Below are 17,116 nucleotides of genomic sequence, written 5' to 3' on the forward strand. Positions count from 1 at the left end.
CTAATCAGTTAAATTAGAAGCACCAATGTGACACACTGACCTTAAAATGACCTTTTTAAAAAAGTTAACACTAAAGCTTCCCAACAGTAGAAGTAGCAGTAGTTCTAGAATTTACCCATTGTCAATTGTTTAGGGTACCCCCAATATCAAGATTTTGGTATCTGAGATTACACTCCACTATTAAATACCAGGACTGCTTGGAGGGGAGCCACTTCCATGCCTCAGATCAGGAGAAAATTATAATGGACCTGGACATTTTGTTTTTGCCCATTAATCAAGAATGTTTACATGGGTAATGGAAACAGTGCGACAAAGGACAAAAGAACAAAATTGAAAGGAGCTCCAGATGGCCATGTTGAAATAGTTGGATTATATAAGTAAAGTTATAGTAATACTATAGTTAATTGGAACAAATTGAACTTGTGAAAAGACAAGAATTCTTACTGATATTCAAATTTAAATGCACTGTATTTAAATCCAGTCCTTCATTCAACCTGTATGTATTTAGTGCCTAGTATGAGGCAGTCACTAGAGCCTGAATTCTAGTGGAGAGAGAAGAAAGACAAGCAAATAAGATAACAAATAAATAAGCAAAATATTGTATGCCAACGGGGATGAGTACTATAGAGAGAAATCAGAAAAAGAGGCTAAAAATGACGGAGAGGCGAAGCTGTAAAGAAAAGGCAGAGAACCTGAAAACTATAGAAAGCTTATGAAAGAAATTGAAGAAGACACCAAAAAATGGAAAAAGATTCCATGCTCCTGGATAGGAAGAACAAGTATTGTTAAAATGTTGATAGTACCCAAAGCAATCTACATATTCAATGCAATCCCTATCAAAATAACACCAGCATTCTTCACAGAGATAGAACAAATAATCCTAAAATTTGTATGGAACCAGAAAGACCCCGAATAGCCAAAGCGATCTTGAAAAAGAAAACCAAAGCAGGAGGCATCACAATCCCAGACTTCAAGCTATACTACAAAGCTGTAATCATCAAGACAGTATGGTACTGGCACAAGAACAGACACTCAGATCAATGGAACAGAATAGAGAAGCCGGAAATGGACCCACAAATGTATGGCCAACTAATCTTTGACAAAGCAGGAAAGAATATCCAATGGAATAAAGACAGTCTCTTCAGCAAGTGGTGCTGGGAAAACTGGACAGCGATATGCAGAAGAATGAGCCTGGACCACTTTCTTACACCATACACAAAAATAAACTCAAAATGGATGAAAGGCCTAAATGTAAGACAGGAAGCCATCAAAATCCTCGAGGAGAAAGCAGGCAAAAACCCCTTCGCTCTTGGCCGCAGCAACTTCTTACTCAATGTGTCTGTGGAGGCAAGAGAAACAAAAGCAAAAATGAACTACTGGGACCTCATCAAAATAAAAAGCTTCTGCACAGTGAAGGAAACAATCAGCAAAATTAAAAGGCAACCAACAGAACGGGAGAAGATATTTGCAAATGACATATCAGATAAAGGGTTAGTATCCAAAATCTATAAAGAACTTATGAAACTCAACCCCTAAAAAACAAATAATCCAGTGAAGAAATGGGCAAAAGACATGAATAGACACTTCTCCAAAGAATACATCCAGATGGCCAACCGACACATGAAAAAATGCTCAACATCACTCATCTTCAGGGAAATACAAATCAAAACCACCATGAGATACCACATTACACCTGTCAGAATGGCTAACATTAACAACTCAGGCAACAACAGGTGTTGGCGAGGATGGGGAGAAAGAGGATCTCTTTTGCATTGTTGGTGGGAATGCAAGCTGGTGCAGCCACTCTGGAAACCAGTATGGAGATTCCTCAAAAAACTAAAAATACAACTACCCTACAACCCAGCAACACACACACACACACACACACACACACACACACACACACACACACACAATGGAGTATTACTCAGCAATCAGAATGAATGAAATCTTGCCATTTGCAACTACGCGGATGGAACTGGAGGGTATTATGCTAAGTGAAATTAGTCAGTCAGAGAAAGACAAAAATCATATGATTTCACTCATATGAGAACTTTAAGAGATGAAACAGATGAACATAAGGGAAGGGAAACAAAAATAATATAAAAAACAGGGAGGGGGACAAAACAGAAGAGACTCATAAATATGGAGAACAAACTGAGGGTTACTGGAAGGGTTGTGGGGGGGAGATGGGCTAAATGGGTAAGGGGCACTAAGGAATCTACTCCTGAAATCATTTTTGCACTATATGCTAATTTGGAAGTAAATTAAAAAAAATAAAAAAATTAAATTAAAAAAAAAAAAAAGAGAGAAAAGGCAGAGAACCAGGAGGTTGGTTATCCATCGAAAGAGTGGTCTAGGCAAAGAAAGGAATGTTGGACATGAGGTCAGAGATGTCTAGAAAATATCCAGAGATGACTCAGCTAAAGCCTTATAGGCCCCTGGAAAGAGTTTGGCTCTTTCCTGAGTGAAATGGGCAGCCATTTGCAGCTAAGTGGTCAATGGACTGCAGGTGGGGCAACAACAGGAATGAAACACCACGTGGGAGGTTATGCAATCATCAGTCATCATGTTGGCTTGAAAAGTGATCAGATTCTATATTCCCAAGTCAACACTAATAGGATTTTTTTAAAGGATTTGATGTGGGATATGAGAGACAGAAAGGTGTCACAGGTAGTGCCATAACTGTGGCTTAAAGAACTGCAAAAATTGAGTTGGTATTTACAAGGTTGGGGGAAAATGTGAGAGAAACAGGTTTAGGGAAGAAGATCAGAAGCACCTTTCTAAGTATATTCCATTTGAGATGCCTACTAGGCATACAAGAGATGTAGAATAGGTGTGAATATGTGAGGCTGGCAGTCTGGGAGGACAGAGCTGATAAGTTTGTTAGTCGTGTGTGTCTGTGTGTGCGTGTGTGTGTGTGTGTCTGTGTGCGTGTGTGTATGCATGAGAACACTGGGGCATGTGTACAGACTGAGGAGATAAGGAGGAAAAGAAGAAGAAACTGGCAGAACAGATTAAGAAAGATTAAGAAAGGGAGAACCATAAAAGGGTTATCCTGGATTCAAGTGAAGACAGCGTTTCAAAGGTATTTGTAACAATAAAGAAGAGTGAAAAACAACGAGGTATATACTTTTCAAGAATGTTAATAAACAAATTCTTTTTTAAAGTATTTTTTAAGTTTATTAATTTTGAGAGAGAGTGTGTGTGAGTGAGTGGGGTGGGGGGCGAGTCACAGAGAGAGAGGGAGAGAGAATCCTAGGCAGGCTCTGCACTGTCAGTGCAGGGCCCGACACAGAGCTCGAATTCACAAACCTTCAGATCATGACCTGAGCCGAAGTTGAATGTTTAACGGACTGAGCCACCCAGGTACCCCAGTATACAAGTTCTTGATGTATTATTTTGAGTTTTTTTTATTATTTCATTTTTCATAAAGTTTCTCTGAGTGTAATTTAAGTCATCCGGGAAAATGTAGCAGTATTCCAAGAATAGAAAGGAGTGATAAATGCTAATGGTCATTCATAACAACCAGATAAAAAGTGGCTCCCACGATTTGTAATGTGTCTAAAAACAAAATCCAAATGGAAAGAAGGTTCCAAGGGTTTAAAAATGATAAATTAGCCAAAAATAAAAAATAAAAAAATAAAGAGGAGAGCTAATGATGCAGCCTTAGTCCTTCATCTCCTGTGGATGGCTTTTGAATAAAAATAAAATACTAATGAGAAATTCATTATATCAGAACAGGTACTTTGCTGTAAAGACATTTCAATGAGTTAAGTATTGCAGGCTATTTGAATTTTAATTTATTGAAAAGACAACAACTTATAGAAATAAAAATATACAACACTGTATTGGAGGGGATAGATAGGGAGAGAGGGAGAGAGAGAGAGAGAGAGAGGGAGGGAGGGAGGGAGAGAGGGAGGGAGAAAGAGAGAGACCAAATATATAATAAGTGAACATTACTATTAAAAGGGGCTCAGCCAAGTAACATGTCATTGGGGTTTAATTCCCTTGAATTGCATGGTCGGAGAATATCCTCAGTAACTATTGATAACCTAGATCTGCAATATCTACTGTTCTAAGGAGAAGGAGAATCTGTAACGTTCAATACAATTCCAGGAAGGAATCAATGGAATACTTTTTAAAACCACAGGAAAATACCAAAATAACTATTAAAATAACCTAGGAAGGTATAAAATCTGGTACAGAAACAAAAAAATAACTAAAGAAAAATATGGTGTTGATTCTTTTAGACTAGAAGTTTAATGTGAATGTCATAATAAATTTTGTAATTATTGCATTTGTTTATATTGTATCTGTTGTTTAAGGTATTTATAAATGTCTTATTCTATATAAGTTATTTGAGAGAAATTAGTCAAAATTGTAATTGCTGTTTACATGTTTAAGGAAAATTAGCTCATACTTTTATCTTTTAGATACGACTTCAATACATTAACCATTATTTTAGAAAGGGAGGTGAATATTCCTCTTCCCCATAAGAGTCCCTTGGATACTGAAGAATCAAACCAAAGCTGAATGAAAAACAGCCCAGTCTTTAAGGATAGTGGAGACACATCAACATGTATTTATAAGGCTGTGTGGTACATAAAACCGAGGCATGCATTAGGGAAATGGTTCTAGAATGTTTTAATCTCAGACCCTTTTATAACTCTTTTTATTTATTTAAAAAAAAGTTTTAATGTTTATTTTTGAGATAGAGAGAGAGAGAGAGAGACAGGGACAGAGCACAAGCAGGGGAGGAGCAGAGAGAAAGGGAGACAGAATCTGAAGCAGGCTCCAGGCTTTGAGCTTTCAGCAGAGAGCCCAATGCAGGGCTCAAACTCACAAGCAGTGAGATCATGACCTGAGCCGAAGTCATATGCTTAACCGACTGGGCCACCCAGGCACCCCTTGAACCCTTTTATAATTCTTAAAATTACTGAGGACCTGGACAGACTTCATTTATGTGTGTTCAATCTATCAATATTTACTGTACTAAAAATTAAAAATGAGATATTTAAAAAATACATATTAATATACATAAAAATAATAAACCTTATACATGTTAACATAACACATTTTTTTGAAATACAACTATATGCTCTAAAATACAAATTTTAGTGATAATAATGGTATCGTATTACACTTTTGCAAATCTATTTAATGCCTAGCTTAGGAGGAGGTATATGGTTCTCTGTAAGCTTCTTTTTTTTACGTTTATTTTTGAGAGAGAGAGAGAGAGGAGAGAGAGACAGAGCACGAATGGGGGAGAGAGGGGGAGACACAGAATCTGAAGCAGGCTCCAGGCTCTGACCTGTCAGCACAGAGCCCGATGCAGGGCTTGAAGCCACAAACCATGAGCCATGACCTGAGCCTAAGTCTGACACAACCAACTGAGCCACCCAGGCGTCCCTCTCCACAAGCTTCTGAACTTAATCTTTTGTAATATGTTGTTTTGATTGTTGCCTATGAAGAATATATGGCCTCTCACTGGTATGTAGTTGGAAAAGGGAAGAGAATTTTAAGTCTCTTAAGATAATTCTTTTATATTACACTAAAACTCAACAAGCAGTTTCTTAAAGGTTAGCATTAAAGTGTAATCTGAAATAATATAAACTTTTCATATCCTATACAAATATTCATTCATTTATCTATCATATTAACAGGTCTCTTAGTCATGAATCGTTTTATAACATCATCATTGATCATTTGGAAAATACTGATTCATAAATTACACAAATCTTACAAAAATTGACACATTTCATTATATAATATCAAAAAATAACATTTGTTAACATCATCACTGATCTCAAGAAAATATTTCATGTACTGGGAGAGATATCAAACTTACAATGGCTGATAAGAGCTTTTCACAAAATAATTTTCACTTAAAAACCCAAATTTTATCATAACTACAAATCATGTAGTTTATACACATAAACTACAAAGCACACTTGGACAACCACTGCATTAGGCTATAATGGGAGCACAGTGAAATAGCACCCACCCCAAGCAGGGTAGTAGGGATTAGAGACAGGGAAGACTTTTTAGAGAGAAGACACCTGAGCTAGGCCTAAGGGAGATTTAATTAGCTGAAAGAAAGAAAAGAAGTAAACAAGTAAAGACATGAAGCCAACACACAGCATGATATGGGGAGAAACTTCAGTAAATTAATGATGCTGCAGTAGCAAAACCACGGCAAAGTAGAAAGTGTCAGATACAACTAGACGGGTAGGAAAGTGCTGGGTCAAAGGAGAAATATGCCACATTAAAGATCCTAAGTGTTTATCCTTTAGTCAAAAGTATGCAAGTTTTAAGAAGAGTGGAATTGTCACATTTGCATTGTAGAAAGATCACTTATATAAAGCATAGATTTGAGAACAAAATTGGAAGCAGGGACAGGAGGTTTAGAGGATATTTCTTCTTGCAATGGTCTAATGTTCATCTCCTCCCCAATTTCACATGTTGAAAACCTAACCCCCAACGTGATGGTATATGGAGACTTTGGGAGATGATTAGGTCATGAGGTAGGCCCTCACAGATATGGTTAGTCCCCATACAAAAGAGACCAGAGAGAGCTCCTTTCCCTTTCCATCATAAGAGGACACGGCAAGAAAAAAGCCACCTATGAACCAAGAAGAGGGTCCTCACCAGATGCTGCATCCGCCAGCTGTGTTTCTGTTGTTTGAGCCAAGCTGAACAGACTAAAATGTTTCTTTTTCCTCCTCTTCCTCCTCCTCCTCTTCCTCCTCCTTTTCCTCTCCTTCTCCTTCTTCCTCTTCCTCTCCCTCTCTTGCCCCTGCTCCCCCTTCCCCTCCTCCCCTTCCTCTCCTTTTCTTTCTTGTTCTTCATTTCTATGTGGTAATTTCCAAAAACACAAACATACGCTTATTATAAAAAGTGAAATAAAATAGAAAACAATATTGAAAAACAAAGCTAATCTCTCTGTCTCCCTTCACCCCCATGCCCCTGAGATGGCCATGTACAGCCTGGTATGCATCCTCCAGAGCAGAGATCATTCTTAAGTTTCTCTGAGACTTTGAAGTAGTTTATCTGTTCCACAGACAACTGAATATGAGATTGAAGTATATAGAAAGATTAAACCAGGACATGTGGAATGTCATCATATGACACATCATATGGTAGTTAGAACCATGAGTGTGGGTGATATCATCTTGGGATATCGCACAAAGAGATCAGTCCACTGCAGCCTGACATGTGGGGATCACCACAGAGATGAGGCATGCAACAGCCCATAAGAAAAAGAGAGGACGATGGGTTTTTAGTGAAAATCCTGATAATAACTTTAGCTTAAAACACTGAGGATGTGCCTTTACAATAAGAGTATGCCGAATAAATGTCCTGAAGGAGGTTGGTAGGTTTTAATAGAAATTGAAAAGGGAGGCTTTATTAGACTATAATAATTTTCCTGTGGTTTTGTGTAACTTATTTACATATAATGTAATTCATCTTCAGTCCAGACTTCAGGGATGCTCCTTCCAGGAGACCAGCACCCTGAGAAATAAGTGAAGGATGGGATTTATTATATATTTAATATTAAACAAATGGGTACACATTTGTATGTCCTACTAGTAAAAAAGAAAAGAGGATTGTTTATTGATCCATTTCTAAAATATTAAGGAAACTGCAAAATTTCCAGGAAATATCAGAAAAAGGAAGATACTGAGAAAGCAGTCACTTCAGTGTATGAAGGGGTAAGAAAATCTCCTATAAAAAATAAGAGTTTGGAAGATGAGGAGGAGAGGTACATGGTGACTTTCTAATAGTTTACATAGGTTACATACACATATTACATATATTATATATATCATAAGCATTGCTTTACCTTAGTTTTATTCAAGTGGAAATAAGTAGCATTCTGGAGCTCTCAGAATGATATCAGAATAGGTATGCATTCGAAATCTGTAAGTACTCAATGTTGTCACAATGAGCAGATATCAGTGTGAGTGTTTGCATATTTTCCCATGCAATACCCTGTATTTATTATATAGCACATCCAATAAAATTAATTTTTTTAACATCTATATATGAGACACTGTGATAAGCACTAGGGATATGAAGATGATAAAATACTGTTTTTCTCTTAAAGAATTTACATACTCCCTAACAAATCCTCTACCTTAACCACTAACAATAAATACACCATAATAAATATGGTACAGGGATTGACTTTCAACAATCAGTTCTACTATACCTTCTTAAAGGGAAAAATAGTTTTTAAGCTTTTTATCTCTTTTCTGTTCTCCACATCCAAGCCTTTGACAAGACAAAATAATCTTCTTACATCTGATCTAAGTATCTCTTATATAGGAAGTGTTGTAATATTAGAGTCCTGTTGTCCAAAAATACATCATGCAATTGAGCATCTATGTCCTTCTACTCTATGAAATGGAGTCCCAATTTATTTAGCTAAATATGGTGACATGTACAGAGATGTACTAATTGTTAAGTGGCTAGGTCAGAGTTCTCTGCAGTAGGTAGTCTGCATAGGCTGGCTTTATTTGAAATGCTAATTATCTTAGAGCAGATTTTTTTTCCTGTATTATATTTTAGGACACATGGTTTGTACAGTTTGTTGAAATCCATGTAGTGATAAGCCATTTAGTGGTGAGAGAACTATTTGTGTAACATATACTGGTTTTCACACAAATCTACTAGGTCTAACAAAGTGACACTTTCTTTCCTTAGATATAACTACTCTGTAGGGAGCGAACTCATCAAACTGGGTCTAATTAGAACAAGAGTTGGGTATCCTTGCAGTTAGTTCTGTTCAAAGAGTAATATGACCAACTGGTTGACTAATTTGGCTTAGGCAAAAATCTACCAGAATGTAGAAACATTACTACATTCATGAGGATTGGGTACTTTTAAAAACATACTTAGCCTGTTGTTTTTTTAGCCCCATCCCCCCAAATAAAAGCATTAAGACATTTTCAGAATCATGTAGGCAAAACTATAAAACTAGAATTCAACACAGGAGAAAATCCAGATGACTTGGGTTTGGCAATGACTTTTTTTTTTTAAGATTTTATTTATTTATTTATTTTTATTATTTTTTAAGTTGATTTATTTATTTTGAGAGAGAGAGAGAGGGCACGAGCAGGAGAGGGGCAAAGAGAGGAAGAGACTATCTTAAGTAGGCTCTGCACTGTCAGTTGCAGAGCCTGTCATGGGGCTTGATCCCACTAACTGCAAGATCATGACCTGAGCTGAAACCTAGAGTCAGATGCTACCCAGGTGCCCCTTATTATTTTTTTTTTTTACATAAACTCTACACCCAATGTGAGGCTTGAACTCACAACCCCAAGATCAAGAGTCTCATGCTCTACTGACTGAGCCAGCCTAGTGCCCCTTGGTGATGACTTTTTAGATACAACAGTAGAGGCATGATGCATGAAAGAAAGAATTGATAATCTCGATTTCATTAAAATTAAAGGCATCTTCTCTGTGAAAGACACTGTTAGGAAAATGAGAGGACAGTCCATAGACTGGGAGAAAATAATTGCAAAAGACATATCTGATAAAGACTGTTACCCAACTCTGTGCTGACAGCTCAGAGCCCAGAGCCTGCTTCGGATTCTGTGTCTCCACTTCTCTCTGCCCCTCCCATGCTCATGCTCTCAACAATAAATAAAAAACATTAAAAAAAAATCTGTTACCCAAAATATACAAAGAACTCCTAAAAATCAATAGTAAGAAAACAAATAAGCAGACTTAAAAAAAAAAAAAAGGCAGCTACCTCACCAAACAGATAAACTGATGATAAATAAGCATATGAAAAGAAGCTTCACATCATATATCATCAGGGAAATGCAAATTACAACAATGAGATATTACTACACACCTATTAGAATGGCCAAAGTCCAGAACACTAATGACTACAAATACTGGCAAAGATGTGAAACAACAGAAATTCTCATTCATTGCTGGTGGGAATGCAAAATGGTACAACAATTTTTGGGAGATAGTTTGGTGGTTTCTGGCCAAACAAACATACTCTTTCCATACAATCCAACAATTGTGCTCTTTGGTATTTACCTATAGTAGTTTAAAACTTAGGTCCACACAAAACCTATACACAGATGTCTTGAGAAGTTTTATTAATAATAATCAAAACCTGGAAGCAATCAAGACATATTTCAGGAGGTGAATGGATGGATAAATAGACTGTGGTACATTCAGACAATGGAATATTATTCAACAATAAAAAGAAATGAGCTATCAAACCATGAAAAGACACAGAAGAATCTTAAATGCCTGTCAGAGATTGAAAGAAACCAATCTGGGAAGGCTATATACTATATGATTTCAACTATATGACATTCTAGAGAGGCAAAGTACAGGGAATTTTTAGGGCAGTGGAACTATTCTGTATGATAATATAATGGTAGACACATATCATTATACATTTGTCAAAACCCATAGAAGTTACATCACTAAGAGTGAACCCTAATGCAGACTATTTACTCTGAGTGATAACGAAGAAGTGTTAATGTAGGTTCACTGATTATAACAAATACACTTCTCTGGTTCCAGAGATTGACAGTGAAGGAGGCTGTGCCTGGATGGGGGTAAGCAATATATAGGAACCTCTGTACTTTCTAGTCAATTTTGTTATAAACCCAAAATTGCTGTAAAAATTAAAAAAAAATTTTTGAGTCGTTTGGGAAGATCATCATCATGTCAACAGAGTGAAATTTCAAGGTACTTATGAAAGGCATAAGATCTATCATAAATGCTCTATTCATTCAAAATCTAGCTTCCTTGGTTTGTAATGCAGGAATCCAGGAGGTAGAAAACAACCCTCATTAAAGAGGAACCCAATGAATCAAAATATTTTGTTGCAGCCAACATGGGAGGTGTTTATTTTCAAGCTAGCCTTTTGAGGTAACAACTATTTTCTCTATTAACAACTAGTTACTTTCACAGTGACCCAGCACAACGCCTTATAATATCCTGTTATTCAAATTTTTTAGAAGATATTTAAGAAACGGAGAAATGGTGTTAAACTTTATAGACGGCAAAAGAGCCTTGACTTAGCTAGGATTTAAACTTTCACACGTGGTTCCTCCAAACAGCCTCTGACTCAGCCCTCCTAGTGAGCCTGAGGAAGGGTTACTTGTGTGCATGGTCAACAGTCTCTTATTCCTTTAGTTGATTCCTGCTTTGCCTACTTTGCCTATCCTCAGAGTATGTGAAAGCAACTTGCCTTTTCTTTAGTAATTTTGCTAAGGGTGGCAGCATGGAGAGCTGCTTATTTGGGGGATGAGTGTTTATGATTTTAGATCTTTTCTCTGTACTGTTCAAGCAGTGAACAGACTCTTAACAAATCTCCAAAATAAACTCATTTACCAAGGCTTTCTCATATTTGTCATTTTTGAAAGACTGAACAAACATCAGTAAAAGAAGCAATCCAAATTCTCATGCCAAATATGTGTATGCCCAAGACCAGGATTTCTTCATGTTTAAATGTGGATTTGGAGCCTCAAGCGCTAGGTATTTTTAATTTTCTTTCTAACCTATTTTTGTTTCTCCTCCTTCACTTGCTCCAGTTTTGATGGACCTTAAAGGTAGGGCTGCTTGCCATTTACAAAAAGATGTGCTTTAGCAGACGGAAGGCTGGGCTACCTTCTATTTTATTTGGAAGAGAACTTGATTCCAGGCCAATGAATTACTAATTGTGGCTCAGAGAGTGCTATCCAGATGACTGTAGGTTGGTCCAAAACACAAAAGGACCCAACTGGTCTAAAGTCTGAATGACAGTCTCAGAGAGAATTAGAGAAAGGTTGGAGGGGATTATTTCTGTTGCTGGAAACACATCTATAGTAACTGCTGAACTAGGCTAAACTGAGCAAGAAGGAAGGACAGAGTCCATCTTTGGTTTCTTCTCCACACTCTTTCCACGTTTTTTTTTTCTTTTAAGAAAAAGCAATATAAGGATTTGAACTCAATTGTTTTCACTGTAACATTTTATTAATAGAGATACATGGTTGACCATCAAATTCATGCCTGCTTCCCTAACATCCCCTTATCTATGTGCATTTCACTGTTTCCTCCTCCTCTCCCCAGTTTTTGGACTCTGTAATTTCTCTTTCTATTTCCGTCTCTCTTTCCAACCTTTAATGCCATTTCCTTTGTATAAAACCCAAACACTTTCAGAGGCCAGAAAAGCCATCTAAATACGTTAAGTGACGGGGTAGTGCATCAAAGACTTGTGAAGACTCAACAAACTGAATGCACGACCCATCTAAAGGTGGTCAAATTCTAATGTGAATTTATTGACTGATAAATGAAATCTGAGTGTCAGGTCCCCCCACTGGTCATCACTTTGCAGCTCTGCTCTATTTCATTCATATCTCCCTTCTTTTCTTTCATCTTTCTAAAAAATTTCAGGGTGACGTGAGGGTGTTTATAATCTTCAAATTCTGGTTCTACCTTACTTTGCCAATTCAAAAATTTATTTATAAATTATGTATAATTACTTATAATTAGTTAATTAATCAAATGTATTAATTCAAATTAATCTCTCTGTACCTTAGTTTCCTCATCTGAAAAATGGGATAATCAAGGTACTAATCAGGGTACTTACCCATTGAGATGTCATGAAAATTACATGATTACTTATTTTTAAAAAAAACTGTTTAACATTTATTCATTTTTTGAGAAAAAGAGAGAGCGAGTGGGGAGGGGCAGAGAGACATACACACACACACAGAATCGGAAGCATACTCCAGGCTCTGAGCTGTCAACATAAAGCCTGATGCGGGGCTAGAACTCATGAACTGTGAGATCATGACCTGAGCCGAAGTTGGCCACTTAACCGACTGAGCCACCCAGGCACCCCATGAGTGAGTAATTCTAAAGCACTAAGAATAGTACCTAGGACACAGATGTACTATATAAATGTTTTAAAAATAAATACTAGATTTTATTACGGCCATGAAATCTGACCAAACCTTTTCCTGAATTTCACTTTCTTGCCTGCCTCCATTCCTCCTTCACTTCTGTGTTCCTGAGGAAAATGCTTATAAGGAATCAACAAGAAGACACATTATGATTTGATTGATTGACCAATGATTGGTTATCTGGTTGAAACATGCTGCCTAGGCTTGAGACCTACACAATTTCCTCCTACTCTTCCTTAAGCATGAGTTTAAATCTTTGTAGCTTATTAGCGGAATCAGATGTTAGAGCTTCAAAGGAAGTCAGCATGATCTTTGTATTGTAATATATTTTCACATAATCTACAAAAGTATGAAACTTTATAATCAGTCCTTTTCCTTACTGACTCCCCACTCCTCACCCCCTTCCCTCAACACATTTCCCCAGGCATAGAGAAGCATTCATATCCTTGTGGGCATTTTGGGGTGATGTGACTACAGGAAAATTGAAGGAACATTTAGTTTGAATTTCTGGGAATGTATTTATGAGGTTTGTAGTCACCTCTTTGTATAGTTCAATTATAGCTAACAGTTCCACGATAAAGGGGCTTCTAAGAATGCTTCTAGTGCTTTTCAATTCAACTTAAATTTTTTTTAATGTTTTATTTATTTCTGAGAGAGAGAGAGACAGAGAGAGACAGAGAGAGAGCGCGGGGGAGGAGCAGAGAGAGAGGGAGACACAGAATCGGAAGCAGGCTCCAGGCTCCAAGCTGTCAGCACAGAGCTCAATGCGGGGCTCAAAACTCTTGAACCAGGAGATCATGACCTGAACTGAAGTTGAATCCTTAACCGACTGAGCCACCCATGCACCCCTCAATTCAATTTTTAAATGTTTGCAAGAATATTTAAGACTCGTCACTGCACAAGAACACTTAAAATGTCCTGAAGTCTTACAGTCATATTTGGAAGAACTTGAAAAAGATTTTTTTAATTGGCAACAATCCTAAGAACATATATGTCATTATAAACAATTCATTGTAAATTTAATATATTATGTAAATATATAAAAACTTTTTCATAAAAAGTGTTTGAATCCTCTTTTTCTCTTTTAGGACCCAAACTAATTACCGAATAATACTGTCATTAATTTTGTTGTTCAAATTGTACCACATTGTATTTAGTTGTTGTGTCTCCCTATTGTCCTCTGGTCTGTGATAATTTGCCTTTCCTCGTTTTTCATGACCATGACAATTTTGAGAGATACTATTTAGGTATTCCAATGTGTGATTTTTTCAAATGCTACACCAAGCAATTAACTTAATTCTGACACTATCTACCTGAAGATAGCATCAAATCCCACAGGTTAAGAGCTCAGTCTGACAAGACTTTGCCCACCCCTCATCCCACTTTGGATGCCACCTGAAGTCCAAGTTGTCACATGTGCTTCTGACCCATGAACTATAAAGCAGACGTTCCCACAACCCTCCTCCTTCAGTTTGATTAATTTCCTAGGGCAGCTCAGAGAACTCAGAGAAAAATTTTACTTACTAGATTACCGGTTTATTATAAAAGTACATGATTCAGGAACCACCAGATGGAAGAGATGTGTATGGCTAGGTATGGGGAAAGGGCTCAGAGTTTCCATGCTCTCAAGCCATCTGCTCTGCATCCTCTTATGTTCACCAACCTGGTAGCTCCTGACCTCATCCTTTTGGGCTTTTGTGGAGGCTTCATTACATAGGAATGAGTCATTAACTCATTGGTATTGGCAACTGATTCAACTTCCAGACCCGTTCCCCTCTCCACGGACTAGGGAGGTGGAACTGAAAGTTCCAACCCTGTAATCACCTAATCTTTCTGGTGACCAGACCCATCCCAAGTTTATCTAGGGACCCACCCTAATTATCTTCTTAGTATAAACTCAAGTGTGCTTGACAGGGACAACTAATGAATGACCAAAAGGCATTCTTATCACTGAGAAAATTCCAAGGGGTTTGGGAACTCTGTGCCAGAAATGAAGGACAAAGACCATATATATTTCTTACTACACCTCAGTTTTTTTTCTCCGCTTTTTTTTTTTTTTAATGATTAGATTAGGGTTATAGGTTTGGGGGAGAATACTGAAGAGGTGAAATATCCTTCTCATCATATATATTCATAAGTAATGGATGTTCCCACAACACCACTGGCTACCTTTGATCATTACTTGGTTGAGGTAGTGTTTCCCAGGGTATTTTTTTATTACTAAGTTTTTCCTTATTAAAGCACTAATCTTTTAGAAGGAATCACTGTGTCTAGTCCACTCTAAAGGAAGAAGAGTGTTGGGAAATTAAGTTCCACCTCTTGATAGAGCTTAAATGTTGTAATTGTCATGTAAGGAGATTAGCCTTTGTTTTTTATATCAGTATGGACTCCTGAATACTTATGCTATATTTTATTATTTATTTTGTTACTCAAATTGTTCTAGTTTTTGCTATTAGGAGCTCTTTCAGTTGCCTTCTCTGTTCCTTTGACATGTTTTGTTTTTTTGTCAATTCCTTACTTTCTACCAATGTAACATATTCCAGGCTCATCTTGTATTTTCCCTGCCTCAGCACCAGAATCAATTATTTCTCCAAGGACTCCTGGGTACTTTGATTAAAATGGTATTTAGAAACCAAGATCTGGATGTGTGTGTGCTCATCAATAGTAGGGTATCATTGCTTCTAGGACCTCTCAACAAACAGAGCTAAGTAATATCTGTATATATACTAACGTAAGTATATATATATATATATATGTCTATGATTATTTCTATATCTACTATCTGTATCAATATTAAGCTAAACGTGAGATCACACTGATGTCTCCAACTCTGATCCACTACCGTGGTATTTATTTCAGTTATCCTCTCATTTATCTGTGACTTCTTTCTCCAACAATGAGAAACCTAGCACCCACTATCCACCTTCCTTTTATTTATTTATCCAACCTCAATACACATGTAAAGGCTTTCAGAATTGCGAACTTGTACTTCTATTAAAAAAAGATGCCAACTGGAGTACAATGTTTATACACAATTCCTTTCTGTCTTGAGCTTTACAGTTTCTTTACTTTTGTCTTCGACTTTAAAGTTTAGCTTTATAGTCCAAACATTGTTTTTCAAAGTTACATATAGGTCAGCTCTTCTTCCCCTTATCTTCTTCAGTGCTGGTATGTCATACATTTTTTTAAAAATCCACTTGCCCTTCAACATCCTGGTTGATGCTTTCTTTCTCTTAGTTTGCATACATTAAAAGTTCACCCTTTTGGATATACAATCCTATGGTTTTTGACAAATACATGAAGCCATGTATTCACCAACCAGTTCAACTCCTTTTTGAACTCAATGAGGTTAATTTCAGGTCCAGACCTGCATCCAAAAGTTCTGCCATCAGAGAACATCTCATTATTTCCTATCCACACATCAAATGACTTTCATGTGACCCCTCAGTGTTCTCCAAAGAACACTGGATTCTTCCTTTTTCTTCCAATACTCCAACTGCGCAGCTTTTGAGTGGTTGTGCTACCAAACACCTGAAACTTTGGAGAAACCTGCACAATGAAGAATGTTATTCCTTTCCTAAAATATTTCCCTGGGTATATATTTTTTTTCTTTTTCCTTTTTTTTTTTTTTTTTTTTTTTTAAGAGAGAGAGACTCTGTAAGCTGGGGGAAAGGGAGAATCTCAAGCAGGCTCCGTGCCCAGTGCAGAGCCTGGTGCAGGGCTTGATCCCACAACTCTGGGATCATGACCTGAACCAAAATCAAGTTTGGACACTCAACTGACTGAGCCACCCAGGTGCCCCCCAAAAAGGGCTAATCTTAACATCTAACATTGTGTGCATTTGTTCTATCTCTGTTTTTTCTATTTTCCTATTTATCAATATATTTATCAGATTAGGATCAATAATAGATCCCAATCTGTTCCCACAATTATATTCTAGGTTCTATCATTTATAGGCAATTTAACTCTTAAAGTTTCCAAATTCAAAAGAAATTCATTCACAGAAAATATACCAAAAATAGCATATCTGTTTATCATCTGTATAAACCACATAAATATTTCAGTAGTAATGTCTTGACCAATCTTTTAGTATGTAATTCCTTTGTTGTTAATTCAGCATTTTTTTTTTTTTTTTTTTTGCTAAAGTATTTTTCTAATTGTTTAATTTTGCCTTGGCTTCTTTAACAGGT

This window comes from Leopardus geoffroyi, chromosome C1 (assembly GCF_018350155.1).
Source record: "Leopardus geoffroyi isolate Oge1 chromosome C1, O.geoffroyi_Oge1_pat1.0, whole genome shotgun sequence".
Classification (NCBI taxonomy): domain Eukaryota; kingdom Metazoa; phylum Chordata; class Mammalia; order Carnivora; family Felidae; genus Leopardus; species Leopardus geoffroyi.